The 9,678-nt window shown below is 46.2% G+C and overlaps 1 protein-coding gene and 1 pseudogene across 1 annotated transcript in view; both read left to right on the forward strand.

Annotated features, from left to right (window-relative positions):
- FRMD4A (FERM domain containing 4A) overlaps positions 1 to 9,678 on the forward strand; it is a 397,277-nt gene that overhangs the window by 244,492 nt on the left and 143,107 nt on the right.
- On the forward strand, positions 5,688 to 6,747 carry LOC102490026 (heterogeneous nuclear ribonucleoprotein C pseudogene; annotated as a pseudogene).

The following is a 9,678-nucleotide window of genomic DNA, read 5'->3' on the forward strand; positions in this document are numbered from 1 at the left end:
GGTTGTAGGGAGCTGAGATGGTCCTTTTTGTCTGCTGAAATGATCTTGCCAGTTCCCGTCACAGTGGACACGACAGGAAGCTGTCCTGCCCTGAGCAGTGCTCTTTCCTCTCCTAGAAGGACAACTCCACAGTCCGTTTGTACCTCGTCATCCCTGTGCCGCATCACTGCTGGGCCTCTACATAGGCTCAACTCCATGGTCGTCCCACCTGTAGGTGCTCGTCTCTCACTTGCTGAGTCCCGTGCTACTTACCTACTGTTATCAGTGCATTCATTTGTGGGTTCGTGAATGTTCGCTGAGCACTCACTGTGGTCTAGGCACTGTTCTAGAAGCTCAGGACAGAGCAGTGAGGAGTTCAGACAGAGCCCCCCTCCTGCAGCTTCATGTCCATGAGCCCTGGCTTCCAAGAGCCTGCGAGCCCTGCCTGTTGTATTTCTTCCCACATTCAGTGCAATCCTACGGGTGTATCTTTCTGAACATTCTCTTTTGGTGGGCCTCACCTCTGCTGCTCAGTCACACTCATGCACACTCAGGTGCATGTACATGTGCATGCACCACCCCAAGACTGGGTCGGCCCAGCCACATGTATCTTTTCTTTTTATCCTCTGAGCTGCTGAGTGTGGTCAGGAAAAAAACTAATAATTATTCATAGAATTGCAGGTTGGTGCATGACCGATTTTAACCAGCCTCCCTTAGATCATCACGATTTCTAGCCAGTCTGTCAAGTGTGCCCCCTGGGGTCTCCGTATTCCCCACAGTGAGTTGGCCTCTGGCTGCAGACTCCAAACGAGATACTCACTTATTTTTCAGAGAAGATGAAAGCCAGCATGGGCAGTCCCACCATCAACTTCCCTCAATTCACCAAGTTTGCCCCCATCTTTGCAGCCTCCCCAGCCACCCACCCACCCATCTCAGAGGACCAGCGTCCCACCCTCCACTGTGGTCAGGTCCAGCCCCTTCTCCTTTTTCAAGTCTTTCCTCTCTTTTTCTCTATCTGAAGTTTCTTCTTCCCCGTGGATTCCTCCCCTCCGTGACCACGGCTCTCCCACCCTAAGCGAAGAAAATACCCTCTCGTGACATGCGTCCAGCTCCCGATATGACCCTCTGCTTCCTCCCCTGCTCTGTTCTCAGCAAAGGCTTGGGCAGACCGGTCTTCATTTGCCGTCTCTCCTTCCCTGCATCTCACTCTCTCCTCAGTGGATGGCTATCCAGTTCTGGCGCCACCATACCCCTCAGTCACCGGAGATCTTTAGCCCCCAGTTCCCCAGGCATTCCTCTGCCCTCATCAGGTATAGCCTCTTGATCTCTGCCCCCAGATGAGCAGGCTCATCTTTAATTCTCTGACCCTCTGGCAGGTGCTCTCCTGGTCCAGCTCCTCTTGTCCCCTGTCCCTGACTGGCTGGAGGCTCCCCAGCTGTGCTCACCCTCGGGCGTTGTGTCCATGAGGTTTCATCTTGCTTGTCTTTGCTCCCCCTCCCCTTCCAGCCTGTTCATGGCTGTCAGCACCCTGTCTCCACTGGAGACTCTCAGTCCACTATCCCTAGTCCTGTCTCATGACCTCCAAGCCATCACTACTACTAGGCACATGTGCACAACGCCGTCTGAGTCAAATGGTGTCATCATCCTTTGGCTGGCCCCTATGTTCTCTGTTTTCACTGCAGTTGACCACACCCTGCCAGAAACTTGGGTGTCAACTTTGACTTCATTGCTTTCTCCCTTTTCTTCTCAGTCTCTACTGCCTGTTATTTCTGCATCTTAAATAGCTCTGGGCCCACCCTGTAGCCTAGTGTTTAAGAACAGATCCCACATGGCTTTCGTAGTTCGAATCCTGTCCTGGGCATCTTGAAAAACCACCAGATGCATGTGTGTGCCCAAAATCCTGATAGGAAATGGATTTTCTCACCACTCTCCCACACCTCCATACTTTATAAACACCCAGTGGTCAATTTATGATGACCAAGAACATTGTTTAGGGCTCTAAGGCAAGTTTCTGAAATCTGAGAACAATGACTCTGTGATATTGTTTGCCAAACAAGTTTAAGAATTAGGTCAAGGAACCAGCTCACAGCATGGCAATTAAGGAGGCTATAAGGAGGATCCCATATGACCAACCATGCAATTTGAATCCTAAGTTGTTTGAAAAACATATGTGGGGTCTAGCATTTGGTGTGCTTAAGGCACTGGACTCCCACATGCCCAACTGTGATTCTAGTCCCAGACCCAGAGGCTTGAAAATCACACCATGTATATGTACGTGTGTGCCCAAAACCCAAGAGGAGAGTAGACTAGAAGGGATTATAGTGTGGACATCCCCCCAAGGCATGCTTTCTCATTTTCCCTCTCTCTCTTCAGCAAGCTCATGTGCCCAATGGCAAAAACTCTTCAAAAGAAAAGAAAGCACATGTGTATGCATGCTCCAAATTCTAAAAGGATGGAGGAAAGGAGAAGGGATTGTGGTGTGGCCATGCCCCACTGAGGATCCGAGGGTGCTTTTCCCTTCTCCCTCCATCCTGCATCTAGCGAGCATATGCACCCTCTGGCAAATTAAAAAAAATAAATAAATTATAGGTCAAGGAAAAAATATGAAAAATATGTCTGCACACCCAAGGAAGGCTGTGCATCTTACTATAAGCAAGGGTTTGCACCCAGAATGATTTCTGCATGTCTGGACTGTTCCTTTAACTGGGCATTCTTCAGCCAAGAGTCCCTGCAGTTCTAATGACCTCTATTGTCTATGCAAAAGAGAAATTGAGTTTGTCTCTTCAGACTTTTAGTTTCACAAACAAGAAACTAAAGTAGAAAAGCAGGAGTAGCAAAAGAAAGAGAAAGAAGAAGGAAAAAGAAAGAGAGGAAGGAAGGAAGGAGATGAGATGCCAGAAGGTTTCTCTGGGAGGGAGGGAGGGTCTCACACCCGAGCCCGTGGACCTGGTTGTGGATGTCTTCCCTGGCCGCTTGAGACATATTTAGTTTCCTGTCACTCACAGTCACAATAAGGGCATGGATCTAAAATGAGGTGCCTTCTAATCAGAACTTGCTATATTTCAACTGAGCATCGCAGTTGAGATGGTAGAGCCACTGAAATTCTAAACATCAGGGATTTTTGGCTGCAGAAACTCACAGCTTATCATTCTCATTAGTATAGCTCTTTTTTTGCTATCAGAAGTTGGCATTCCAAAAGTGACCTTTGTGCTCATTATGAAATGAAATCACTGGTCTGTTTAATTAACACTCGCTGTAAATATTCAGTGAGTCCCAAGTACCAGCAAGGTGAGGTGAGAGGGAAGAGGAAGAACCTGGGGGATGGAGGAGGCGACCTGGCGATGCCATCTGATTGGACACTGTTCAGTCCATTGCATCTGAAGCTTCTGCAAGTTAAAGAATGGACAAGACTCCCAAGGCCCAAGACCCTGTTGAGTATTTAATGATGCTCAGTGTGGAAACACCAAGCACATCCTTATTCTTACCTCAGACTGACAAAATAGTCCCCCATCAGGGTCATCTGAGCTCGAATGTAGCCCTGGTGGTGGAATTCAAGATACACCCTTAGTTTGGTCTGCCCTCAGGGTGGAGTGTTGTTCCTTTCAACTCAAAAAGAAGTTTTAATATTCAGCCCTGGGGCCGGCAGGTAGTATGTTGGTTAAGGCACTGGACTCCATATGATCGACTGCTCAGACCTGGCGGCTTGCTTTCTCACTTTCCTTCTCTCTCTGAACAAATTAAAAAATAACAATAGGGACCAGCAGTTGGCATAATGGCTACGTCATTGGATTCTCATGTAGTTGACCCCATTTCGAGTTCTCTCTCTCTCTCTCTCTTTCTCTCTCTCTCTCTCATCAAAGTTGAAGAATAATGATAATAAACAAAATTAAAAATAAATAGATCATCAAAAAATTAAACAAATAATACTTTTAAAAAAATTCAGTTCTTCTCAATGTACCTGAAAGCCTGTTTTATTATTATTCAGGTATGGAGAGGCCAGTAGGTCAGGAAGACTGACATTGAAAAGATGGCTTATTACTCAGTTTGCAATAGGAGGGGGATGTTACACCTCAGAGGGTCCTGTGAGGAAGCACCCGGGTTGACCAGAAGGCAGGGGAGGGAAAATGTGGATGTGAGTTGTACTGGGGTTTTTGTAGGAAGGGAAAGGGAAGCTAAGGACTGGCTACTCTGAACAATTTCAGTGGGCTCTGGAGCCCAGGGGCTGTTGTCCTTGAGGGGATTAGGGTGGTAGTCCTGGGTGTGAGAGCCAGTGGAGGCAGGCGGGAGGTGTGAGCTCTGGACTGTCATATGAAAGTACTGCCTGCCATGAGTGGTTTACTCGCTCTGGAATGGGCTAGCCCAGGTCCTAGGTATCCCAAAATCCCCTAAAGTAAAGGCATGGTTACTGCAGAACCCAACCGAGAATTGTCCACGTGGATCCTCTGAATCTCAGATCATTCATTTCCTGGCTTACCTAGGGACCCAGAATTTCCGGGTCAGCCAGGTGGCAGAGAGGTTGAGGCAGCTGGATCCCACATGGCCAGCTAACTGCATGGTTTGAGTCTCAGACCCAATGGCCTAACAAACACACTGGGTGTGTGTGCGTGCTTGTCCAAAATCCAAGAGGAGAAGGGAGGAGAAGAGATTGTAGCATGGTCATCCCCACTCCGGGGTGATTTCTCTCTCTCTCTCTCTCTCTCTCTTTCTCTCTCTCCTCTTTCAGCTCCCACCCACTCCACCCCCCTACCCCCAACTCCTGTGAGTACATACGCCCCATAGCAAATTAAAAAGAGAGAGGGGTAGACCTGGAGTTTCCTTTGTGAACGGTTTCTTAGAGGAAGCCTCCCTTCCCCACACGCCCTTAAGGAAATGCAATATCGCCACCTACTGCTGAAGGGGAGGACCTTTGAAAAGACTGCAAAAAATCAGAAAACGAACACTGGAGTCTGAATCCAAACTACCAACACTACCCCCTCCTCCAGAAGGTTCTTCTCCCTGGTGATGCCTGGCCGTGGGCTGCCTCGCTCCGCGTGTGAATGGAGATGTCTGGGGTCTGTTTTACTCCAGGCATTCTCACCTCAGCAGGCCCCTGGTGGGGGTGGAAAGTTCAGGATGAGTTAAATATCCACGGTTACAGAACAATAATATGACAGGCCTGGAACTCACCGGGCTTTCCAGGCTGTTGTCTTGCTGATAAAGGTTAACAGGAAACTGCTTTCCAGTTTCTGTGAAGACAGATGATTTTATTTTTCTGTCTCAGAATATGCTTGCTGTTTCCTCTACCCTCCCTGCCTCTTTTGTGGCCAGACAACATAGAATTCCGGGGAAACGAATGCTGTCTCAAAATTTGCACATTTCACTTGTCCATTTTCTTTTTGAAGAGGCTTTTGCCATAGGGTGTGTGTGCTCACTGGAGAGAGACGGAGACAGTGAGAGGGAAAAGGCCATCCCAGGAGGGGTGGCCACACTGCAATCCCTTCTCCTCTGTCCTCACAGGATCCTGGACATGCATGCACACGCCTGTCGTGAATCTCGAGCCACCGAGTCTAGGACTCAAACCGCGGTTGACCACATGGGGGTCCAGTGACACAACCTCTGCGCCATGTGCTGGCCCCCACTTGTCCATTATTAAAGAGTTAAAGGGTCGGGGCCTAGAACTTGGGAGCGAGAGATTCAGAATCAAATCCCTTTTTCCTCACCTTGTGAGATTTTTTTGATCTTCAGCTACACTTTTTGGCTTTGTGAGGAATCTTACCATCAATCTCAATGGCCAGCAATGTTACCAGGACAGATCCGCGCTCCATGAATCCCCGTGTATTCATTGGGAATCTCAACACTCTTGTGGTCAAGAAGTCTGATGTGGAGGCAATCTTCTCGAAGTATGGCAAAATTGTGGGTTGCTCTGTTCAGAAGGTCTTTGCCTTCGTTCAGTATGTCCATGAGAGGAATGCCTGGGCTGCCTTGGTAGGAGACGATGGCAAAATTGTGGGTTGCTCTGTTCAGAAGGTCTTTGCCTTCGTTCAGTATGTCCATGAGAGGAATGCCTGGGCTGCCTTGGTAGGAGACGATGGCAGGATGATTGCCGGCCAGGTTTTAGTTATTAATCTGGCTGCAGAGTCAAAAGTGAACCGAGGAAAAGCAGGTGTGAAACGATCTGCAGTGGAGATGTATGGGTCAGTACCAGAACACCCTTCTCTGTCCCCTCTACTCAGCTCCTCTTTTGATTGGGACTATGACTTCCAACGCAATTATGATGACAGGATGTACAGTTACCCAGCACGTGTTCCACCGCCACCTCCTATTGCTCGTGCTGTAGTGCCCTCAAAACGCCAGCGCATATCTGGGAACACTTCACGAAGGGGCAAAAGCTTCAATTCTAAGAGTGGACAACGAGGATCGTCTTCCAAGTCTGGAAAGTTGAAAGGAGATGACATTCAGGCCAGTAAGAAGGAGTTGACCCAGATAAAACAAAAAAGTGGATTCTCTTCTGGAAAGCCTGGAAAAAATCGAAAAGGAACAGAGCAAACAAACAGTAGAGGTGAAGAATTATGATAAGTCAGAAGAGGAGCAGAGCAGCAGCTCCCAGAAGAAAAATGAGACTAATGTGAAGATGGAGTCTGAGGGGGATGCAGGTGACTCTGCTGAGGAGGGGGGACCTACTGGATGATGATGATAATGAAGATGGGGGATGACCAGCTGGAGTTGATCAAGGATAATGAAAAAGAGGCTGAGGAAGGAGAGGATGACAGAGAAAGTGCCAAAGGCTAGGGTGACTCTTAAGCACATGGTGGGGTTTAGAACTCTTACACATTATTTCTTTACCTAGGCGCGTGTCTAGGATCACGATTTTCACCAGATCCTCTCCCCTAGTATCTTCAGCACACAATTTTCACCAGATCCTCTCCCCTAGTATCTTCAGCACATGCTCACTGTTCTCCCCATCTTTGTCCTTCCCATGTCCATTAATTCATACTGCCCTGCACCTGGTCCCATTTCACCTCTTTTGATGCTCCTAGTAGTTTTGTTAAGTCTTGCCCTGTAATTTTGCTTTTAATTTTGATACCTCTTTATGACTTAACAATAAAAAGGATGTATGATTTTTATCAACTGTCTCCAAAATAATCTCTTGTTACGCAGGGAGTACAGTTCTTTTCATTCATTTATGAGTTAGTAGTTGCTTCCCTAGCTGCAAAGGCAGTATCATTGAGTCGAGTAGCACCTGAGAGTAGCTTTGAGTTAGAAGTATGTCTTATGCCCCACATTAGAGTGCCTGCCGGGCTGTTCAACACAAATGTAACAGTGTATTTTTGCGAATGGGAGTTGGCTTGTCAAATGCATCCTCTAGAAAATAGTGTAACAGTCTTAAAATTTGTTTTCTAAAGTTGATATTGTGGGTTATTTTTGTGAACAACCTGATGTTTGGGACTTTTTCCCTCAAAATAAAGAAGTCCTTATTAAACCAGGAAAAAAAAAAAGAGTTAAGGGGTCAGCAGGTGGCATGGTGGTTAAGGTGCTAGACTCCCACATGGCCAACTACCGTTCAAGTCCTGGACTGGTGGCTTGCCTTCTCACTTTTCTTTTCTCTTTCTCTCTCTCTCTGGTCAAAGTAAAATAGAATAAATAAAATTAAATAAATAAATAATTCTTTTAAAAATAGAGATAAAAAAGGGAAGTGTGTGTGTGTGTGTGTGTGTGTTGGTTTTTATTTTTTAGATTTTTGTCATAGGACACGTTCACTTGCTGGAGAAAGAGAGACATAGAGAGGGGAAGTGAGAAATCACTCCCAGAGAGGATGACCATGTCACAGTCCCTTCTCCTCCTTTCTCCTGGGATTTTGGGCATGCGTGCATATGCACCTGACACGATTTTTCAAGCTGCCAGGTCCAGGACTAGAACCACAGTTAACCATGTGAGAATCTAGTGACTTAACCACCACCCTACCTGCTGGGCCCTGTGCGTGTATTTTTTTTTTTTTTAAGTTTATTTTTTTCATAAGCAAGAGAGTCAGAGAGCCAGCACCCCAGCAGGGTCTCGACACCACCACCCAGCCCCAGCCTCAGCCAGCCCCTGATCATGGGCATGCACATGCCTGGTGTGTGCAGAAGTCTCTGGACACAGAAATGGAACCATCCCACGTGGGTCAGCCTCGCAGAGGGTCATGTTTTCCCTTCACATCACTATCCAGCCCCTCGCTTTTAAGTAAATCAAATTTGATGTGTTTTGCTGAGAGATGTGAAAGCTACGAATGCACTTCGATTCTGTGTTAGAGGACTGAAAGGCATACAACTTTACAGGGCTCCTGGGTTCATCTCAGACCCATGGAGACCTCTAGGGCCGAAAACGCTTGCTCCAAAAGTGGAAGATACTCTCGGGGCTGGAGGACATATGGATAGAGAAAAAAACAGTCCATCTATTCTCAGACTTTGCAAATGTAAGAACGTTTAGTAATTCCCTAACATTCTGTGGGCGCTGACAGGATGGTCATTGTGCTACTAATACCTGTTGATTGAGCACATGTGATATCTGAAGTTACTCCATATTCACTCACAAATTTAAATGAATATCTATTGACTAGGGTACTTGCTTATAAAGTTCGTGGGAAAATGGAATTAAATAAGTGTATTGGTGCCAACAAATTTTGAAGTCCATGCATAGTTTTCTCAAAATGCTCAGTTTTCATGAATGCTTTAAAGATACCTCTTATGAATCACAACAGCCTCTGTATCTACCTGGAAAACAATAATGAAGACATTTATTTAGTCTGTAGATAAGAGGTTGCAAATAGGTGAGCCATGGGCTTCCCTAGCCTACAGACATATTTTGTTTGCCTTATTCACTGTTTGCTTAGCGTTGCTGTTGTGGTGATGGTTGGTAATCTGAATTGATTTCCAGTGTTTAAAATCCAGTAGGCTTCTTAGGTAGAAAACCACAGACCTAGTCTCAAGCTCTTCTTTTACCATCTGGGAAACAACCCCAGCAAGCTGACATGGCCCGCCCTAAGCCACGCAGAGCTGAAACTAGATGGCCATCCTTGGCTCTATCTCCTAAGGGTGTTTCCGGTCAGATTATAACACTGAATCAGAAGGCCACAGTACGTACTTCTTCTTATTGTTACCTTCGCCCCTCCTCCCCAGTTTCTAAGAGCCAAGTAGGAACTTGGTCTGGTCAGGCTGTAGAACTACTCAGAACTTTCTTCCCCTCCAAGATGCTGCATTGCAATCATTCCCTCCTTACCCCCCTCATCTCCCTTAGTGTGACTGATCCTCAGACAGTACAAGCATGTTATCTGATTAGGGAATTTAATAAACTCTGAAGTCGATGTGTAAAGACACATTTAATGTAAACTTAAATAATGTCAGCATGTTTCATCTTGGAAAAAAAAATCTATAAGCTCCATCTGGATAGAAATTCAATTCTCATTTGGCTTAATATGCATTAATATCACAGTGTTAAGAACACTTAGCACAGCTCTCTGGAAGTGCAGTCAAATCACAATCCTTCAGAAAGACACATGTAGAAGCCATTTCCAAGAGACATGTGACACACACACACACACACACACACACACACTTGATTCAGCAGAAGAAATCTAACTCAGTAATAATTAGGACCAGAGACATAAGGTAATGAAAACAAATGACTTTATGTTTTGTTTTTGTTTGTTTGTTTGTTTGTTTGTTTTGCTATAGGGCGCGTGCA

This window comes from Tupaia chinensis, unplaced genomic scaffold (genome assembly GCF_000334495.1).
Source record: "Tupaia chinensis unplaced genomic scaffold, TupChi_1.0 Scaffold000285_1, whole genome shotgun sequence".
NCBI classification, from domain to species: Eukaryota; Metazoa; Chordata; class Mammalia; order Scandentia; family Tupaiidae; genus Tupaia; species Tupaia belangeri.